At 30.0% G+C, this 24,926-nt stretch overlaps 1 protein-coding gene across 4 annotated transcripts in view; it reads right to left on the reverse strand.

Annotated features, from left to right (window-relative positions):
* The window catches only part of LOC100164949 (lachesin), a 113,425-nt gene that overhangs the window by 73,971 nt on the left and 14,528 nt on the right, over positions 1-24,926 (reverse strand). The gene's annotated exons all lie outside the window — the stretch shown is intronic.

Raw genomic sequence — 24,926 nt, forward strand, 5'->3', positions numbered from 1 at the left:
TTATATATATTTTATGCGCCTCATGTCCCACGCGGGTGAGGATAAAGCTTCTTATCGACGACTCTGCGCGCGCTCTCACAACAATACTGCCCGCACTGCAGCAGCCGCAGACGGCGACCCTAAAGGGGGGGGAGGGTATCCACAAAGTCCGAAATTATTATCGTTGGGGGACGATTCTTATATGTATCCTACCTATAATCTATACGCATAACGTCATCGTGTAAAATCGTATAGCTGCACTATATTATATATATATATAGATATATTATAACGATTCAAAATAATAATAACAATAACAGTAATAATAGAACAAGTCAGCGGCATGATTTTGATCTTAATTACTCCTGTTTACATATATATATATATATATATGTAGAATAAACGAATTATAACATGTAATAGCTTTGATGATACTGATTCACTATTATCTGCAGGCGTGCAAATATTATAAACTCGAACCGTTTATCTTCTCCAGCCGTTGGCACAACTAGGAGGGGAAGCTTGGCCCCTCTGACTAGATTTAGCCCCCCAAAATATATCTTAATGATTTAAATAACATATGCATTATTTTAAATAAATAGTTTTGTTAGGTGGGCTATAGCCTGAAGGACCCCTAAAATTGTAACCCTAGTTTCGCCTATATAGGGCTCCAGCGGTTCAAGATTATGATATTAACCATCATAGACGTAAAGAACATAACTATTACAATACCATACCTATTGACGACAAATGATCTAATATTTTTGTATGAACAATTGCCGACTATTTTACTTCATATTACTGCAATCTGGTTATCATTTACTAGAATTAAATGTGCAACATTCAACGTAAGAGAAGAGAAAAATCAAAATGAAATTTATCGTAGAATTGTCATTTTATTTCAAATGAGCGTATTCAAAAACTTTTGCAACACGACTTTTGTATAGTCACAACAATTAAAAATTTTAAAAAGGTGTAATGTAACAGAAGAGTTATTATTTATTATGCGTTTAAATTAAAAACATGTAAAAAAAACTTTATGTACGCAGGTTATAAGTCATAAATATCCATGTACGCCATAACATATAAAGTATAAAAAAAAAATTACTTAAAAAGCAAAAATATAATTTCATATAGAGCTATGTATTATATTATATTATGTAGAGTACCGGTTATTAGTATATAGTATATAGACACTATTATATATGCTGAAAAAAATCTGTAATATCAGCATTTCTTATAAGTTATAACACTATTATACTGGGTGTTTTTTTTAACAGTTAACACTCATTATCTAGAAAATAATTAATGACTTTAATAATATTTTTTTTACGTAATTTTAAGTCATTATAAAACAATATTTTAGAAAAACAATAATCTTTTTAATTATTTTATTATAGTTTTTAAGTTTTCGAAGGACATTATGCAATTTTAATTTCATATTCTATACCAAAATATTTTTACAAAAAATTTATTTTACAAAAATAGAATTTTTATATAGCAGTTAGTTAGTTATAAATTATGAGTATTAAATGGAGTTTGGCTTCACGGTTACATCGCTTGTCATTTACGTACCTAATTCGTTTTATAAATGTATATCGTCAAGTGCGATCTCTATATTTGACATTAGTAAAGTCCGTGACGTAGCGGGGGGGGGGCATGGGTATATGCCCCCACCATGATTTTTTTATTGGTGATATTTTAATCATGGTTATAGCTTATTAGGTAATAGTACAAGTTACTTAATAAATACAAGTGATATTTATTATTTATAATGATATCGGCCAATTCTCGTCTAAAATCACGGACTACTGTTGTAGTAATACACTATATCATAGTTGTATTCATTGTTTCAGATATTTTTTTTATCATAACAAATCAAGGAATCGACTGCATTGGCCGCGGTAGGCGTGTTACATGCGTTTAGACTTTAAGTACATGTATATCATACATTTCTTTTTTTTAACAGTAAATAAACGGCGAGACACTTTTTGAACAGTACATTAATAAATAATAAACGGTTAAAAATAATAATTGGAAAAAGTTGAATTCCTCAAAATATTTTGTGGTGTATTACAATTTTAAAATATCCCCCACTCCTTGATTGAACTCCAGCTACGCTACTGAGTAATGTGACCTCATCGCCTTCATAAAATCACCAAATGATCAAATCTAAACGGACACTTCCATCATCGCTAAATTCGCCAATATTCATAAAGGGGAAAAAACCAAATCAGAAAGATATTCCCAACTAATCCACCGTTGAGGACAATGTGGTTGAACTCGATCTATCGTGTATCGTATCTAATTATCTTACTCAAGCAGTCAAGCTATTCCGAATAATCAAATTTTCCACCCCCGGGCTTCTCCAATCTATACTAAAAGCATTAATAACTCCATTATTACTCCACATTCAAAAACAACCGCGGTACTAACCGTTTCTCATGGAAATAATTATATCTTCATTCCTGATTAGATATCAGAATCCACATGGACGTCTAAATTATAATGCTATTCTTAATCACTTGATCTCTACTAACGACTAGCTTACTAGCTACCATTCATTCCTTCCATTCTCGTTACGTTTTTCAGGATAATTATCAGAAACCTGTACCTCTGACTTTCCTGAGCTCGCCTGTCCTTACCAAATTATTTCAATGCTTCCGCTGTTTCTAACTTAAATAAAAATCTTATATTACTTAATAGTGCATCACTATTATATCACTATTATATTTGAATACATTTCTTTCAAATTTTACTACGTTGATTAAGTCCATAATTTTTCTCCTATTGCTACTGCATTACACAAACAATATATTCCATAGTCAATTATTATTACTTTTTTTTTGTAATTATTTACATCATTACTCAATAAAATACATTATTTCTACCTGTACACTTTTAATTCGTCTTGTGTATGTTTCTTAATATCTCACATTTTAATACTTTCTCATTTATTTTGTCCACAGTTTAATCATTTTCGTAAAAATATTTGAAATATAATTATTTGTTATAATTAAATCAATCAATAAGTGTTTTGTTTTTATATATAATTTATACCTACCTAATATATATTAAGACTATTACACATAAATGTATTTCTTTCCTTTCCATGCTAAAGGTACTAATTTTTGTCTTTTTCTGTTTTTTTTTGTTGAGATTTTGAGCCAAATTATCAGTTTATCACAAACATTATTTACGTATTCAATAGATTTTCCGAAGGCTTATTGACTGGTTTATAATAACTGGTAATGACTAAAAACTAGGAAGTACTCAAGTACCCACGTGCGGATGATTTATTATCCTTGATAGACGTATTGATAAAATATTTGTCATAAAACAGTTAATCAAAATATTTGGTTGTAATTTTTTTTCAACACAAAAAACTAATTAATATATAAAACTTAATATATTTTAATTGCTTTTTAGGTACTTGTAAAATGCCTGTTTTTGCTTTTTTAACATTTTAAGTCTCTTTTTAATATTTCTATTGCCTCAGTAATTCCAAACCCTACTGATAACTTACTTATTAACTACTGGATAAAAATTCGATTTTTATACACTAAATTGCCAGAAACCTATTAGGTTCAGGAATATTAATTTAAAAATGTACGAAGACTTTTAAATAAATTAAAACTAATAAAAATTAAACAATAAATTAGTAATAAATATATTTTTTTTCAAAAATGTTGTTTTTAATGACTTTAAATTATTAAAAATAAATATTTACAAAATATTTTCACGATAACGAGAGTTAATTGTTAAAAGAAGGGCGATTACCCTGCAGTTCACTATTTTCACTTATATTTCGCTAAAATTCCCTAAACCATTTTTAATTAAGAATAACTGAATATAGTCTGTGGTATACGATTTTATTTTCAGTTATGTACGTTCTATGAATAACGATCGCAGTGTTATTATAATTTCACGGAAATACAATTCAATACACAAAAGTTGTACGCCATTTTCAAAATTGTATTAACTTGTTCCTTGAAACCTAGTATTATTACTTGATATACTTTTAATATTCTTATTGATTAAAGTCGCTGCAAACCATCCTTCAATGAACTAACTTAACTCTGATACCACAAGCTTTAGTAGAAGTTATTTATTCTATACGATATACAATACATAGTAAAACGATTTGCATTTGTAATTTAACAATAAAAAAATAAAGAGATATATTTTTATAATATCATGTGATTTAAAACAAAATGTTGACGATTTATAAATTGTAATGTACATGGATATTTATGATAAGACACTACTAATTGAAAATCGGTATAGATAATATAGTATGTTACACAAATAAGTATCAAATAGAAACAGAAAAGGGTAGTAATAAACGATATCATAAAACATTGTATTTCTGCAATATAAAATGGTACCTAGTCAATATCAATATAATGTAGGTACCTAGATTGAACAGAAATCCAAATATAATCAAATAATACTTGTCAAGTTGTCTACATGTAAAAAAAAAAACAATAAACTTAATTTGAAGACGAGTTTAAAGAGATGATTTTATCTCATATCAATCAACCTCAAAAAGTTTTTAACAATTAATCGTTCAATAACACATTTTTGATATAAATTCGATTTCAAGTTTTGTTATTAATCGCTGAACACGAACTTATTTATTTAAACTTTGGTCAAATCCTCGTCATGACAGTAATTTTCATAATTATTATGGCTTTCGCTGAATTTTGTAAACACTATATTCATCTGTTGTAATAATTCCAACTATTTTTAATTTTAAAAAAAAGTAACTTTTTGTTTAAGTCCAATTTCATCAAAATGAAAACTGCTTAAATATCTATTAAAAAAATTGAGCTTATGCAATTTCAAAATCTTTTAGTTTCTAAAAGTACAATTGATCAAGAATCGTGTAGATACTACATTTTTATGCTTATCGACCAAACCCTCACATTTTTTTATCGACATATAAAAATATTATTTATTATATTTTCTTAAGATAATAATTTCAAGTTTCTCAAATTATTTTTTTTTTAAAATTAAAACAAAATAATAATAATTGTCTAGATAAATTATTATTTTACGTAAAATATCCAATGTTGTCATACATTTAAGTTCAAACGCAAGAATATGGCTTTACGCTAATTTTTTTTTTAATCCCAGTAAGAATAATTAGGAACGTTGTACTAAATATCCAAGCTTTTTAACCTAACATAACAATTTAATTTTTATCAACATTTATAAAAATCTAAAAATGTAAGAAAATATTCATACAAATATGTCAAAAATAAGTAATTTAAAAACTTCACCATGTCTAGACAATTCTATTAGAAATATTTTATGGAAAATTCAAGTATCTACCTATGTGATTATTAATTTTTAAATTACAATAAAATAATACAAAACAAAATTCATTAAAAATTGTGGTTGCATAAAATATAATCTCATAATTCCATAATTTTCTTTAGTTTCTTCTGTGTATGAAAAGTTTACTTAGAACCCTCCTCTCTAAATTCCAACTAGCTGACAACCAATTTTGTGCCAGAAACTACTCTTGAAGTTGAAGATTTCAGCCCTTTTACTGCTCCAAATGATGATAACAGACACAAGTTTAAAAAAAAACAAAAATGAACTCACACAGGACTGAATTTGATGAAATTGTTTGTGAGTTTGAATGGTTACCGGGATGATTTATATTCACAGTTAGACCCGGTAGGTCCAACCTGGGAATGTGCTCCATACCAGAGTGGCTGAGTTACACTTACTGCAGCAAGTTACACCCAAGTTAAACAATCATATTTTTTTTTAGAATTGTAATTTTTTAGGGGAAACCAAGTGAGCAGGATCAGCTTGTAACATATAAAAATGTTTTCAAATATATATTTTTTTAAATAAATATCAAAATCAAATAGGTTGATACTTATGAACACAATTATAATGATTACTTTTATGATTTTCTTTCTTAACTCTGGACATATTTTTTATGTAAATACAAAGACGTATATAAAGACGAATACAAAACTTGACGATATTGGATTAACGGAGGCTTTTATAAGCATTACTTTAATCTGGCTCCAGTTGTTTTTTATGTAGATATTCATCAAAACTATGTCCAGAATTAAAAAGCGGAAAATCATACAATTAACCATTGCGTAATTTATTGTGTGTATTATACATTTCAACTGAAGCAAACAGAAAACGATAGAAAAATTTTAACCCGGGTGAAATAGGGTAATACAGCTTGTATAATATATTATGTAAGATCGTTCGATGCGTTCGGGTGGCGCTGTCGATTTAGTCGTAAATAATTATTATAGATCATTAACGCGCATATTAAAGTGTTCCCCTCTGGCGTAAAGTGCATGTTAATTACGACAGCTAGACAGTGGACAAATATAAGCACACGCCGAACTCGTAATACAGATAGGCAGGCAGTCACGGTTTGTCGGGCCGACAGGCGACAGTGACGCAATGTCAATATTAAAATTGAAAACTAGAAATGATGACCATCGCGTTTTGTCCGGTTTTGAAATGTCTAGACTCTACACTCTCACTCTACAGGTTATCCAAACTTTCCGTTTCATAAATCTTGTATGACATCCTAGCGGGCTTATAACGATTTTGTAATAAACAATTTAAATTTCAGACGGTATTGACGCCTTGCACGTATTATATTATGAATAAAATAGTTTAATGTTCAGTGACATTTATTATATACATACGTGTCATCTTGCAGTCAGGAGAGTGAAAACCATGAATCCACCCTCCAGACCCCCCTCCCGCACCCAAAATTATTTTCCACCTTCAGATCTTGATGTGAGGTAACGACCTTTAAACCTAATCCTCACACGAAATCATGGATGTACAGTTATATTAAACCATTTACCATATTATTAATATATTGAACTACACGGTTAGGTTAAACATATCATATTGATTTCGTCAAACGGTCACGTTCGACGACAAATGACTATATCAAGTCCATCACATCATACTGTACATCTGTCGTCGGCATACGCAACCAAACGAAACCTTAAGCATGATATTATAATAATATAGAGAATTGAGATAGTCACGTAAAAGGGGGAAAAGAGCGTTTTCGTATTGCGTCCGTCGAGCCCAAAATGTTTTTGTTGCCAAGTTTTCAAGATAAAAATATTTCCGTAGACACGTCTTGTTCGGGAAAACCACTATACCATAGTAATCCAGCACATCTCGCGCGTATGGCGTATAATATGTATATATAAAGTTATCACTACATAGGTACCTACTCTGCATATATTACCAATATATATATATTATATACACGTCATATATTATACAATACCTAACAATATAGATATATTGCACACTGGCGTATTTTAACGTACCACGCGAACATCTATGGAGGCGAATTGAAAGAATATAATATGTTGGTAGGGGTGGTAAAGCGGGATGAAATCGCTCGTCGTTCGCCTCCCCGGATTGATGCGTTAAAGTGGTGCACATCCAGCAGAGTATATACACTCGCACCCATACTGGCTGTGCGTACTGCATAATACATGCATTATGGATACGCTGTAGTTGCCTAATGGAACACATCGCCCAAAGTGGCCCCGGTGTAGGTGGGAAAAGGGATGATGAAGGAATAACGAAAAAACCGCGTATCCGCCGCGAAACATCATTCGTCAAACGACTCGACCGCGGTGTGGAGTGATGAGGTGTTGATGGGTGTTGGAGGTAGAGGAGTAAAAGCGAACGGACGTCAACGTGACCGGAAATCTGTGGTGTTCTATAAAAAATATATAATATATTTATACAATATATGTATAGGTATGTCGCGACGAGAGGGGAAGGAAAAAATCTGTTCTCTTCTTTTCTGTAACGTACTTAACTAGAGTGCACTTCGTCGAAGTGAATAAATACTATATGGCGCCCCGCTGTATAGACGTATAGTGTATATTTACGTGTATAATAATATGTGGTGTGATAAAATATGATAATAAGCTTATAGTGGAAACGTTGGCGTGTTTAATTTTTACCACCACCGTGAATCCGGTGCACATTTCCGGAGTGATACGGAAAACACGATAGACTGCCGTGGACCATATAAAATGTCGAGATTGTATTATTATCGTTTACAAGACTTTTATCTCGCCAAAACAGAAAACGAGTCTGCACAGTGCATCGAAAATTTCAAATCTCTTATAATAATATTAAAATAATTTATAATAATGATGTATGGGAACTGGTATGTAATATGTTAACTATATTGCATGACCCTTGCATACAGTATAATATAATAATATTATTTACTACGTTATTTAGAAGGTATATTATTATTAAAATAAAATGCACGTTACGACGTTATTCTTTTGTTTTCCTAAAATCGATTGATACTTTTTCGATCGGATGATAATTTATTTGTTCTATTACCTAAATGTAGAATTATGCTGTACATAGGAATTCATCTGTAACTAATATTAATCTAGTTTCGTACTTACAAACGAATCCTAAACACTATTAAAACACTCGGGCGGTCGACAACGGTAGCCCATGATTTATACGGAAGTCTCATGGGCAATGAGTATCATACAACATATGTTTATCGTACACTCGTACAAACAAAAACTACCTATAGTTTCATCTATATGTGCATAATTCAGAGAAAATATCATTACAGCTGTCAGCTAGCAAGAAAAATGTAATTGAGTTTAACTGTTTCGTTCGATACTTTTGGCGATGTGAAAATACAAACGGAAACAATACAAATTAGATACTTTATTCTAGTATGTAACTACGTATTGGGAATTTGAAAAACAATATAAATAATAATGATGAATAAGAAAAGTGGAAAGCCCAAGTAAACCGTATTGCAATATTATTTATACTTGACATAAGGCATAACACATTCAAATATTATGTGATTCAAAGTTTCAACGATGTGCGATGTTTAATGTGTAACGACCATTTCTATGGAAATTAATTTGTTCCCAATTATGAATTATGTAATATCTTCAAAATTAAATTTACCTATTTCTCTTTATTTGAATGATTTAAATGTTATGAATTAATAATATAAATCAATGTAGGTAGGTACACGTGTTAAAAAATATAAGCGCACCTCTCTGGTGTTTCCTTTAAACATTATAAATTGATAAAAAATAATAATTTGCAAAATTATTTTTAATTCTTTTGGATTTATCTGACAAATTGCAAGAGACTTATGAAAAAGTTGATGTAGGTACATATATAATTTGTTTATAGGAATAAATGGGTTTTCATCATCGGGTACTTTCAAATTTATATTACTCGGGAGTAGCTTGTCTGATTCACTTACTCACCAATACCTAACATTAAAAATTTTAAATGAAACATTGAACCACACTTCCCTTAACACACTAACCTTAAATGGATCTATTTTTTTTTAAGATCTTAATGCATATAAAGAATTTCATTACATTTCCAAAACTGAAAGTATAATTCACGTCTGGATTTACGTAGAAATAGAAATCAACATCAACATTTTATTTTAGTTGGGTAAGTTGATTCATAATTTTTATTTACACGGCAAATGAATGTAAACAAATATGCATTTGAATTATGTGGATATTGCAGGCTGTATTGAAGTACTTTTATAATGCACAAGATTCTTTTTAATTAAGAGTCAAAAAACAACTTGAAAGATGCGTATACTTTCTCGACATATATTTATAAACACTATATACCTACTCAGTAATATTAATTTAGGTTATATAATTATTAAAAAAAACTATTCAGTACTTTTTAAGCATACCTGCCTATATACATGAGTTTTTTGAACATATTATATTTTGCTGAAACATTCTATTTTTGTTTTTGGTACAGAAATTTGCTATTGAAATAGGTGCACATATTATCAGTAATTTTCATACTCAATATGCTAATACCTATGCGATGGATTCTATTTATAAACGTACCTATTCCTACATATTTTTCGTAATTTCATCATTTTTAAATGGTATTAAATTATTTTATTTTAAGGCGCGTCCTATACTCTATATATACAAGTAGCATAGTACCGGAGAAAATATAATCACAAAATAAAATTTAAGCCTATACTGTACAGTGTTCGGACTTTACTAAATAAATGCATCTACATACATTTTTTATTGACAAAAATCGTGAAATCGTACAAACACATTTTTAAATATTTATACAGATTCTCAAACAAAGTTTATGGTTTATAATTAATAATGTAATTATTTTTATTTATATCATTATTATTATTATGTTCCTAGTGCCCAACTAAAATATACCTAAATTTAAGACCATTTAAAAAATAATTGTATCTTAAGAATATGAATTAAGTTATCTTTTATATCTATCTAGATACATTTGAGTTACATTATCTTTATCTTTATCTTTATCTAGATATAAAAGTACTTATCTAATCCGAACACTGTATATACATAGTATATACACGATACACCATAAATTTAAATTTTAAATTATTAGGTATATATTTATACTATACTAGCCGACCCGCCACAGCTTCGCTCGTGATTGTTAGTTTATTTTGCCTTCGGACGATGATATGTATAATTTTTTATTCAAATTATATCGTTTATTGTGATCAGCAAGTAAATATACAAAACTGTTAATGAAAACGTAGGTATTGAAATGTTTCTAGCGGTATTAATGATAAATATATTTTTATTAAAAATAGGTGATCCTGTGCACTTCATTGCCGGTCAAATGTACGTAGGTACCAACTCTATATGACTCAAACTTTGTTCAATCCGTTATTTAATATAGCGTTCAAAACTTATCTTAACTTTTCCGATGCCCAGAATAAAAATTCTGATTCACAGCAGTATATTAGCAGGTAAACAATCTACCTGCGATAAATCGCGGACCCCGTGCTGTTTGTACGTAAGTGCATGATTTAGCTCTAGAGTATCAAAGTTATACGAAATATTTTGTCGTTTTTACTTAATTCCAACTACGGTTAGGTTATAAAATTTATAAAATATACATAGGTATACAATTTATACATTTATTTTAATTAATAATAACTAATTATTTATTAACTTTATCGGACTAAATATATGCCTAAAACCTTCTCTGTGATGTCCCCTTTAATTTAAAAAAAAACTGCATGGCGATTGAATAAGTAGTTACGGAGTATATCCCGAACAAAAAAAGCGACTTCATTTTATATAGTAGTATAGATGTGTAAACTAACAACAATTTTAGATTTAATCGATCATCAAGAACTAGTTTTCTTACATTACATTAATGCAGAACGATATGACTACTGAAATTAGAATATTGACAATAATATACTGACTTACAAAACATGAAATATCTATAGATCTGATCAAAAAGCTTAAGAAGTATTGATGTTAATACTTAGGGAATATGTTAATATCTTTAATATATCGATACATCGTATACAATTATTGTTATGTTACACATGAATATTGCATTATTTTTGAATCGTATTACGAAACGTACGAGTGTACGAGATGTACAATCTAATAAATATAATTTATATTTTGTCCTACATTTTGATTCGAATCAAATGCAATATGCATATTGCATAATATATATACGATTGTTGCGATTGTTTTATTACGACGATCGAACCGCAAAACACATCATTTCTTAATACATTTTATATATTATATATATATGAGCATGTAACATAGTATGTATATTGAAGCCCAACGTTTGCAAACATATTAGTTTTCGCTCGGCGCACGTTAGCGAGAAATGATGTAATATTACGTCCTGCAAAAAAAAATAATATTATATAGACAATGTCTCACAAAAACGCCGTTATAACATGTATAGTAATATATATATACATATATACATTCGCACGCGTATATGTGGTAAAAAGGCGAAAAACGGAAACGATGACACACGGCTTACTACTCGACGACGATGAAAACGAGGTACCTACGCGCTTGTGTGAGCGAGGGGTGAGGGATGTTTGGAAAGAAAAAAATTACGATAGTTTATCCTGTATAATGCATAATCCGAATGACTGGGTTCTTTTCGCTTGGCCTAGCTATAGCCCGACCACCGCTGCCGCCGCCACTTCCCGCATTGGATATTGTAGCGATGTTTTATCGTCATAATAAAAACAATGGCTTTGTCGAGGGAAGTCGTGGAAAAAAATAGTTCGCCTGTGGTGGGTGGTAGTGGGAGGGGAGGGGTGCATCAGAAGGGGATGGAGAGATATGTAATAAGGAAACCTCTTGGAAAAGATTACACGACTCTCCGCCACTACGCCGTCGACAACTACCCTGTTCTTATATACGCGGTGGCGGCGGCGGCGGCTAACGATAGACCCGTGCAGCAAACGTAAACAAATTGTTGCAGCCACACACACTCACTATCTGAGCAATACGCATATATTCGTTTTTCGCTGGCGGACAAATTACATTGTAAAGAAAACACAACGGTTTTTTTTTAAATGCAATCATTTCTATTTCTTTAAATGCGCCGCCTAAATTGGATCCTGTAAGAGTATTCGAGTGTGCGTATATGACGTGTAATTCGAATGAAAAAAAAATATACATACATATACATATACATTACAAAGGTTTCGTATTTATTTTTTTTATTTTTAGTTCAACTTTACAAAAGATTCGAATGAAAATATGGGTGACCGATTTGATGGATGTGCACACAATTCGACGGCGTTTATTTTTTATTTTCTAGATGTTTTATTCGGGGAACTATGGAGTGTTTGGCTTCTAGAGCTTATTATGTCGTCAAACTCTATAAAAAAAACTCAATATTTAAAATTCAATTTCGCTTTTCTTAGTATTTAGCTCTACCAAACAACAGGGGTAATAATTGTTTTTTTTTTTTCATTCACGACCACAAATCATGGCCATGTGTTGTGGCACAAATAAATTATAAGAAACACAGCACTATAAACAATTAAAGTATAGCATTTTAAATGCAAACAACTAAATTACGTACCTACCTAAAATATTTTTTCATTCGGTTTTATTTCATTTTCGATGAAAATAAAGGATTATTCCTATAACTGTTAAATCATTTTTCTTACTGAAAAACCCAAAAATAATAATTTTGTTACTATTTACCTAAAATATAACTTATATAGGTACATAATAACTCCGAGTTAAACTGTTTAAACTAGAGGATAATATTGCATGTTAGTGAATACAAATTAGTAAATGTAATGTTATCTTATGAAACTTATTTCATTACTATTGACGTATATTTGATGTATAATAATGTGTTTCAAAGCTAAAATTATTCTAAAAAAAGTTATTGTAAAAAATAAATTATTATTCATCAAGTTTTAAAAGTTTATACTCATCGAAACTTTATTATACTTACTCCTTCCTAAATATACCTATACTTCACTTAGCGATTTCTAACTTATACTCACGATATTCACATTCCCATTAATCTATCCCCATAATCTTTCTTTTATTTCATATATATTTAAATATCTTAGTTAATCTATATAATTATTTGATTTGATAATTATTATTCTATCCAACATTTTAACTATAACAAATAAAAAGTTGTTAGTCAAAATATTTTGATTTCTATACACAAAATACTTTCCTATTAAAAAAAAAAAAAAATTAAAAACAAATCAAGCAGCAACAACAAATTTACTGTTATTAGAGCACGCACTATTTACATAATATATAACTTGCTGACTATATCAACTTTTAATGACTTTTTATAACACGAAAATCTGTTTAACTAATATATACACGTTTCTTAATACCTACACATTTTAAAATTTTTTTCTCACAGCATTATTAATATTTTCTAATTTATTTTTAAAAACTTAAATTTTAAAAATAAAGTGTATATGTATACGTATAATCATAATCACCAAATTTAGATTTCTAATAGTTATTAAAACTTCGAAATAATGTATTTTTATCAGAGTATGGAATATTGTAATATTAATAAACATTATTTTATATTTTATACAACTATGTATATTACATTTTACATGATATAGTTTTCGTTTATTTTAATTAAATAAGCATAAAATCTCCATTATTTTGATGTTTTCACATATTTATACAATATATTCTTATATTTTTAATTATAATATATAGGCTGATTCATCAAGCATGCGCAACCCCCTTTTGTTCTGTATAATAACACATTTATTCAAATTCTGGTTTTAGAATTTTAATAAATAATAGGTAATTATTATTTTATAATAGTTTTTTTTTCTATAAATGTCAATAAAATTTGATTCGATGGATCAAAAAGCTTGAAAATTGAGTACAAAGCTCCCGCTATATTGTAACTATAGCAGTTGAAAAATATTAAAAATACAGGCATAATTTTTTTTATAAGCATTTAAAGCGCCCGGTACCGATGCCATTTTGTCCTCAAAAATTCACTTTGGGGGAATAACGATACCGCATTTTAGAATCAACCAAATTCCATAATTTTTTTTTTAATTGCTAGAGGGAAATATTCTACTGTTTATAGTTACAGTTACAATTCTTACATATTTCTTCTGTTTTTCAATATTTTATTCTTAAACTTTATAATATGTCTAAAAAAATACAAGATAAAAAGCATTTTTTTACAAATTTTTTCATACAATTATTTGAAATAAAATACAAAATCAAAGATCGATGCAGGCTGTAGGAAGTCTTCTTCTTTCAGATAAAAAAATAGTCATCAAAATCCGACAATTCTACAAAATTTGGGAGTTATTCCCGTAAAGTCACTTTTTTCGATATAATACACCCTATCAACCCCCCCCCCCTAAATAGGTATAGGGTAGTAGATAAGTGGAAAAATCTTATAATTAAGGTGGCAACTAAAATATAAAATTTTATAGAATTGTGGAAAATATGAAAAACTGTCACCTGGACCCTTAAAATTCGATTTTTCACAAAATTTATCTAATTTAAAATGTATTAATTATTTTGTAGTTAAAAATTTATAAAATGTTCGCTCAGAATCGTTTTTCTAGTACAATGATATTATATCATTGAATTCAAATTTAACACCATCCATAACAGTGTCCCACTTGTGATCTATTGTACAACCAGAGCGACATCCACTTGCCCAGCTTTTAAAGACATAAACTGCGTCGTTATTATTACCAAAGTTACATTATTTACATGAGAAATAGGTACGTTAAATTTACATAACATTACATTAAATTACTAAATAATATTATATTATTTATATTATTACTATGGCTTTTAATATCCTGGCCTGAAAATTATGTTTATCAATTTTTATAAAAGAAAAAAATTAGAAGTACAACATTTAAAATGTCAACAAAAATTATATATTTAATCAACAAAAAACCCAGTTGGTTTGATTTTTAAGTTGATCACTTTTTTGAAGAAAATCCTTGCTATAGTTTGTCGATAAATTATTGTATAAATATGTATTACATATTATATTTTTAACAGTGTTTTTCCTAGAAGTTGTTGCTCGTAGTACAAACCTTTCCAACATTTGAGGCTGTCAGTCGAATGCATCTCTCTTTAAATAAAATGTTATGTCTCGTTGAAAAATGTTGGTAAATAATTACAAACATTTTCAAAGGGCAAACAAATAGATAAGTGGGGCCCATAAATAATATTATTTTTCAGACGACTTAATAACACTTCGTTGCACTATTTATTGTGGAAATACAGAACTGTTTTTGTAGCGAAATTCCATGAAACTTCTATCAAAATTGATACGTCATTTTATATAAACATTAACTAAAAATTAAAATAAATAATAATTTAATGTTTAAATTGTTATGAGTACATATAATATTATGACTGTAATATTTAAATCAACCACAAGAAAATATTGTATATTAATTAATTTTAGCATAGACTAATTTTACTATTACAATGTTATTAATTAATTGCAGAGTTGAGAGTTAACATAATATAAGAGGTGTTATTGTCACTGCATCGAACCGACAGAACTTCTCGAGTACGTTTATTCAAACTTATACTAGGTATGCAAGGATTACTGCGGCGTCAGTTTTCTCGATCAATTCATATTTTACTTCTCTGAAGAACATGAATAAATAATAATACACATATAGTTTATGTATATATTACTAAGTTATGATATTTTGCTGAAGGCGCCATAACACATCACTGCTCGTAATCATATTATGATAATAATATAACCCCGCACTTTAATAAAGCGCGTGACACGTGTTTTTCTTGTTCCATACTACCGTTAAGGCACAATATATCGACAGTGATTTATGTGCGTCCATCTCAGGAGCAGCGACCCCTCAGTAGACAAATTTCTAGTGGTACACAATTAACTTTTATCCAGCCAGACGAGGGGGAAAAAGAAATCGTTCGAAAACAACTGAACGACGACGCGACGACAATCGACGATCGCTCGTCGTCGTCGTCCGCTATAACCGAACTCGTACTCGTGGACCCGGTCCTCACAGTATTCGTGCACGTCGCTGCCTTTGTCGCCGTCATTGCCAAAATCAATACGATATCATATATATATATAAGTCATACAACGTCCCCCTACCCATGTACATTCGAACGAAACTAATGAGTTAAACTAAACAAGCACAACTTTATTGTCCATAGTCGCCGCCGCCGCCGGTCGTTCCACTGTAGTCATTTAATCTGACTTGCATGAAAACATATACGCGCGTATAATATATTATATATCATATATGTATCTGTGTGTATGAGGAAGATGAAGAGGAGGGTTAAGTGCAGGAGGAATGATCGGTTCCTCGTGTAAAACTAATGTGCATCGACGGACTACGGCCATAGCTGTCATCGTGGTGCACGCGCTATAACCGTTTTTCGCTCCCCCTAGTTATTTCAGACGTCGCTCCAGAGTATATACAAACACTGTCTTATATATTATTTTCCCCGCGTGTTTACAGTATTCTTAAAACCCGTCATATCGCTGTATAAAGTATACAAGAGGGTTGAAGGTTTTATTTTTAATTTTGATTAAACCGTATATACATATACGATATACCCACCCCGTTTATGTGTGCTTCGTGTGTATTCCACGCGTACATAATATCCCATACACGCGGCATGCCGTGTGTTTGAGACACGATCTCGTGTTAACCGTACGCACGGCGATGGTATCGACGTAAGGCACGACTTATGTAAAGACTGCTGCTGCAGTACACAATTAGTCCCATCACTATACAAAAAACCGTCTTGTCTACGAAGTAATATTCATGGTTGTGGTAATATCGTCTTTCCGAGTAAGTACCTACCTAACCTAGTCCGTCGTCGAGTATATTACAGACACAACTGACAGCAATTACTTTATGCAAACAGAAACATATTCGTACATATACCTAATAGTAAACGAAGGCCAAATGTTGACGATAATATTGATTAACATGTAATAATAAATCATAATTATTGGCTCGTATATTATAGATTGACAGAGCGCGGAAAAAAAATAGTACGTGCTTAAAACAAATCTGCGCAATCTTCAAAAAAAAACTTTCTACACATATTATATAAGAAAATAAAATAGATAATGTTCTCTTAAAAACTGTACCAAAAGTAAGAAAACTGTAAATTTAACTCTCGATAAGTCTCATCATCTTGTTATTTATTGTCTATTAGTTTAATCCGAGTACCTACCCAATAATAATGATCCACTATTATACACAAATGCAATTACTCGTAATATCCATTTTACGTAATATACATTATACATTCTGAGGTCTGACGCCTGGTGTAGTGGTGTGGCATGGTGTTTGGCCGCAGTCACTGATGTGACCACCCTGGTTCTTTGCGACGAATCTTCGCCCTCCCCCCCTATAAACACGTGTTTCAAAAATCAACCGTAACCCCGACAAAATGCTAATAGCTGTGAGTGCTCAAAGTCCAACAATAAAAAATAAACAAATAAAAAATTATACATACTATTGATGTTTGTAATTTTTTATAAATGCTATCTCGTTGTATGTGCTATAATTTTACACATAAAAACCAGATAACCAATGACGTACCAAGGGGTATTGAGGGGTACTTTTGCTACCACGAAATTATATTCAATATTTATTATTCAATAAGATGATTCGTTTTTTAGTTGTTATTTGTAACTTACAGTATGAAGTAAAAATATCATTGGCAAAACAATTTTTATTTGTTAAAATGTATAAGTACTATATTCTAATAATACAACCAAGTTCAGTTAAAATTATAAACATACTAAATATATACAAAATATATTGATGTTATGTCAAATATTATAAACGACAACTAACAATTCCAATTTAGGTATGTGAGGAAATAATTTTTATGTATTTATATTTTATCTTAAATTAATTGCGAAAATAAGCAAAAAAAAAAGTTATTAAATCCAACTGCATAGTAATCAAACATTGCAAAATATAAAAACACAGTGTATCCATTAAAGTAGCGGTATTTATGTGGTGGAATTGTCGAAAGTAAAAAGTTGTTAATTTTCTTAAAGAATAAAAAGTATCTTTCGATGAATCACCCTATTTGTAAAAAGCAACGATTTCGTGGATCATTAGATAATTATCCAATGAACCGTATTTCGGATAATTTTGGTACCCTACAGGTAATACACCATAACCGTTACATTCTTTGAACCAGTAAAAGTTCAATGTACAGGATTCTCTAGACTTTAAAGCTTAATTAAATTGCTTAATGTTTTACATTCTAACCATAACCATATGATAATAGTTGTTTAAGTACTTAAATTATTTAAACCCAAATACCGTTATTATAAGTATAAATTCAAATGTTAATACAATTAATAGATGATTAAAATATCTTGAGTATTAAATAGTATAATGCCTTTCGTTTTACCATTATTATTGTAAGTCACTGAAAATGCAATGTTAAATTTCAGTATAATAAAATCTAAAAATAAATTAGTACCTAACTTAACACAAAATTATATTTGTAACAAAAAATGTCTGTAAAATTATACAATAACAACGAGTATACATCCAAAAGTATATACTTAAAATATTAAATAAATAAGTTATTTAACGACAAAAGCCGTAAAAATAAACATTACAAATAACTTATCCCAAATGTGTGCCAAATTTCAACAGGTTAAGGCCAACAAGTATTTAAGCCCAAGTAAATATAATTTTAGCACAAAAACTCAAGTTCTCGCAAATGTTTAACTTTTTATGTACCTAGTACTGAGGAAGTACTGGGAATTTTTAACTTTTGACCCCCATAAGTATAAACTAGATCGAATTTTCTACCCAGAAAACACCATCAAAGTTGAAATTCTAAGAATTTTTTCTACCATAGTAATAGTGTTTTCAGACAGAAAAATAAAAAAACACACATCATAGTAAAATCATAAGGTATGCTATTCATCGTTCCATTCAAAATCTAAAATATTGATTAGAAGTCAAAACAAAATTTATAAAAAAGTAAGTTATCACATATGGCTGTATCACTAATTTTTGATACACCGTGTATTTTTGATTTTATTCAGTAATAAATCAGTAGTTATGCTTAAAAGTAGTACCTACATAATATCTATGTTATTTTTTATAATTTAACGTTTCTATAAAAACATACGCAGTCAAAACAATGCTAAAAAATCAGATTAGGAAACAGTTATCTCCTCCTAATATGTAACCTGCGAACTAAATGCACAACAAATATTATGTATAGAAACAGCGCACAGTGCGTACGCGTCTCCCTCTAGCAATTGTTTCAAATAAACAAAGACTCGTGTGTACAGACGTTCACAAAACGAGTAACAACAATAACGCATCGCTGCAGTATAAAACACATAATCGAACATTGCCCAAAACATTGCACGTACCAAAAACAAATACACCCACACACACACACACACACATATATATAATATATATATATGTCATATATATATACGAATCCCGTGATCAAAGAACAGTCAGCGGTAAGCACGTCATCGTCGACCGTTTCAAACCCATAACATATAATACAAAGCGCATATTAAGTCATATTATATTGAACTGGATATTTATTCCTGTGAACATTGCGAAATATTATGTAGAAAATTGGGATCAATTCAACGAGACTAGACATATAAAATAATATTATACAGTGATGTTATACGAACTGTTCAATCAACCTGACGCGCACAGTTTTCAGTTAAGTTCGAAAAACAAAATCGTAAATATACAAACCAAACCAATTGCCTAATATTTTGTTTCGGAATTTCGGATGTATAGTGTATTAGTGTTATATTAATCGTTAGTTTAACCACACTTTATTTGTTATTTATTTTGATTTTTGATCACTTAATATTAAATTTACCTAAAAACATGTAGTTATGTGATATAAATTACAACAATAATTAATATGGGTGATGAAAATTAATATACTAGTTAAAAATTATGTTCGAGTTCAATATAAAATTTAAATAGATCGATTCGGTTCAAAAATCAGGGTTCGTAACATCACTCATCAGTCATCAGTAATACTATAATAGCTGCCTGTGATTATTTTTATTTCTATATTAATTGTACTGTATACCTTTTTAAATGCTTCTAGATAACGGCTAAATGGCAAAAACAATTTCTGAGAAATTTAAACACATTTATTAAACGCTGTACACTTCATAAATCCAATACTACATAATATGGTGTATATAAATCTATTTTCGTTCTGCACCACACAAGCTTGTATCACACGAATACTTCGACGACCTTAGATCAAATACTAACGCCGCCGCAAAGATAGGACCAACAAAAATCGGCAGTGACGCTATAATATGAAATTATTATATACATCATGTATATTATAAATCGTTAAATTCAATAATACAAATATTAATATTATGTTATATTATAATCGATTATTGTGAAAATTACGAAATTACTGAAATGACGCGATCTAGCAACGTTTGATTCTCGGTTACTATAGTAATACAATTATATATTATATACTTTATGCGCACTCGAAATTAATAACAATATACGGACTCGTCTCTTACGAGATATCGACGAATATTTTTCAGCCGTGATTCATCTCTGCACGGCGCTATGTGGCATCGGCCGTGGCGGCGGCGGCGGCGGCGGCGTTATACGCGCGTGGGCGAATCATTCTTGTCGGCCGAGGCGGCGAGGGGACGTCGTTTTTAATGTCCGTCTTGGCGTCTGTCTGTGTAGTTTTCCACCCTATATAACTTTATACGACCCCTACCGAACCGCTTTGGCACCGCCGTCGCCGCCACCGCGTCCCTCTCTCGCAGCCGGAACAAAATATTATTTGCCAAAAACCACCGCCACCGCCGCCACTGAAAACACTGTCGGAGTGTTGTCGGGTGAGAAATTTCACGCAACTCCAAAGTGGAAGAGGACCAACCACTCTCGCCGTATACGACGCCGCCGCCAGCGACTATTATATACGAAACCCGCCGAAAAAAGGCAACGAGCGTAATTCGATTAAAAATGTCAGCCAACCGTGAAAACGAATTTCCGAGCACCGGTAACGCACCTCCAGGACGTTCTGCTTTTATTCGTCTCGAAACCCCGTCCTGGACGTTAATTTGTGCCGCGTCCATATACGGCTGGTTTTCGCATCGATCGATGCATAATAATTACCATTTAATTACACCTTTCTAATATATATACGTTCCATGCAAAAATTATGTCTGATTTAACAAATTATGTGTATTGTACAAATTAGAAATTTATAATATAATAGCGAAGATTAAAAAAATAAATGAAATACCATACAAATCATGTGGTTCGTCGATTGGCAGTCGGCGACCGGAAGTTTTTTTTATTTTAACGATTCTATAACACTCTATTGGTGTACGGCCTATTCAATGGACATAACAAATATATTATTACCTATTACTCACATGCGGGAATCACTTAACGTGAATAATTTTAAATACCACGGTATAAATGTCTTTTTTGTTAAACCTTTGGATTGATAAATGAATATACTAAGACAAAATAACTATGAAATAATAAGAAATTATGTAACAGATTTTCGATCAACTATTCATACGAATTTTCTAATAACAGTATATCACTGATAACCTTATCAAGTATACATCGGTATTCGGTATACATCGGTTTAATAATATACGATTGAAAATAAAAAGATAGTTAAAGTTATACTCATGGTGAACTTTATTACTATCTAACTTTTACTTTACTTAATTAAACCTACTTAAAATATTAAATTAAATAAATTTACTGAATAGTTAACAATATACTTTTTTATAAATTGGTCAGAAATTGTCTGACTTATTTCAACTTCAAATTTAAATATTTATTAATATGTAATTATTTTTCAAAAAATGTAAATGTGTCTGAGAGTCTAACTAAGTTTAATAAACGTAATGGTGTACTGCACAGTTTTACCGAAATTATCCACTACACATTCAGATACTACTTTCTGAATAATTAAAAGATAAATTAACAATTTTGTAAAAAAAAAAACCAATACCAATCGGCAATCACATGTATTTTAGCGTATTTAAAATGCAAATCATAATTAATAAAAAATAAAAAAGCTAAGATATTTTGATCATCATAATTATTTATTATTTTATGATAAATTCTTACTTTGGGAATAGAAATTTGAAATTGTTGGCATTACATCATCTACGTCTAATCAATATAAACAAAGGTGTAATGAGAATCGTGCCAAAATGTGAACTCGCCGTCTTACCTTATCCAGAACAATAAATCGTATCGGATTATCTATATATGTTATTATAGATACATTGCCAAAGTTCAAAAGCACATAATATACATATTATTACAATTCAAAACAATGAAAAGAACAATGTACATTTAAAACTAAATGATAGGTAGGATCAAAATATGAATATTACCAACATTATAATAGAATATCTGAATATGTATAAACGAAGGTATTTATCAAAAAATTAGTTCTACAGAAAGTTGTGATACTATCACGGACGATTAGTTTAATTAAATTTAATCGGTTTTTTGTTAAACAATTTTAAAGTTAACAGTTGTTTAATTACGTCGGAACACAGCTATTTCCACAAATTCTCTGTGATTAAAAAATTAACATATTTATGCAATAAATCCTTTACCTACGGTACATAATAATTCTCCGAGTTGAAGGTAGGTGTAATAAATTGTAATTTGAAAACCATATTTATATTCCGGTGTTTATATTTCATTGCGACACCATCATTACCATCATTTATAATTACAAGCTTTCACCAATAACACGAAAATTCAAGAGAAGATTTTTTTTAAGAACAGCACATCGTGTGGCTTACATTATACATAAACACATCCGTGTTTTAGTGGTTGGACGATGAAAGTAACAGAAAAGATTGGTTAGAGTGCATCGAGCCTAAGGAAGGAATTGGTACAGTAGACGCGATGATTTGTTACAGCATCACTCGAGCCGACATGTAAATACAATATAGACATATACTATGTCGGACGTGGTGACGAGGGTGGTTGGGTGGTAGGGTGGGTGGATGTATAATGCGATTTAGGGTTAATTGCCACGAAAGGCTAAGCCGCCCCTACCGCCAAATTATTACACCGATGTCGCGTGACGGCGGCGTGCCCTCTCTTCCCCGGCGACGACCGCTGACTACACCGCTCACGCACCGCCATTTGACGTTTTGTTGTTTACCCGAAATCCGTGGAATTCGCGTCTCGCATATATAATCGTCTAACATTATACATTTATACCACTCCTTGTAACGCCAGTCGATATTATTACACTATTGCATTTACCTCCGATTAAAAGTAAGAGATTTCCGGATTTTTTTTTAGAAATTATACGTATTATAGGAACCGTGCATTTTTATATGAGTTTAAAATGCACATTATTATATACATTTATACTATTTAATATTAATCTATTACGTAGTTAATACCAGAGTTAATTTGCATAACCTAACAGTGGTGCATATAGGGAGGGAGTGTTTACAAGTTTCACCCCCCCCCCCCAGAAATTAAATCCTATATACTCCACTGCAATCTAATATAAATCTATCATATATGAGATATACTATAATAAAATATACACACACGTGAAACTCATTATTAATATCAAGTCCACCACAATATTATACAAAATATGCGCGAAAACATACAATATAATTCAACTTTTAAATAGGTACCTACTTATACGCTGTACTAATATAACGCATTTAACTTTAAATGTCTATAGTAATATAATTACCTACTATAACTGAGTACCTACAAAAAATGATTAAACTTTGTTAAAAGATTGTTTTTAATTTTTATATTGACACATATTTGATTATACAATATGATGAATACGATGGTCATACTTCGATGGTTATACAATAATTCTATATGTCGGTAGTTAAGTTACGAACTGTTTGATTTGTTCTGTTCGAATTCAATTTTATTTTATTATTTCTATTATTTAATTATATATAATATAATATTATTTATTTATATCATACAATTCGTGTGAAAGAAATGAAAACAGAAGAAATAATTTTAATAAGTATGTTTTACTTTTCAGAATTAAGTAAAATATATTACTTGAATTTCGAACGTAACAATAAAGTTCATGATTATTAAATAGTATACTTGTTATTAAAATGATAAAACTATAATATGTTATCATTTATTACATTTTTTGACTTGTGAAAGAAGTATTTAAAATAAACTCATATTTATTTTGTAAAATAATATGTTTAAAATTTAAAATTATATTAAATATGGCTCATTATTGTACTTTGTGTAGGTACCTATTTAATATATGAAATGAGTATAATTTTCAGAAATTTTTCATAAAATATACTATAAATGAAATAAAAAAATACAGCTATAAAAGGTATGGTTTGATTACTTTTAAACATCAATCAATTTTTAATTGAGAAATTGCCGTTTTTTTTGTTCGTGATTTTCTCACAATAACTTTTAAGTACCTATACAAAAAGTGAATTGGTAAACAGAACAATAAATTAATGTAAACAAAATAAAATACATACAATTTATGGTTTCTGTTAAATGTTTTGAACTTTAT

The sequence above is a fragment of the Acyrthosiphon pisum genome, chromosome A3 (genome assembly GCF_005508785.2).
Source record: "Acyrthosiphon pisum isolate AL4f chromosome A3, pea_aphid_22Mar2018_4r6ur, whole genome shotgun sequence".
Lineage (NCBI taxonomy): Eukaryota > Metazoa > Arthropoda > Insecta > Hemiptera > Aphididae > Acyrthosiphon > Acyrthosiphon pisum.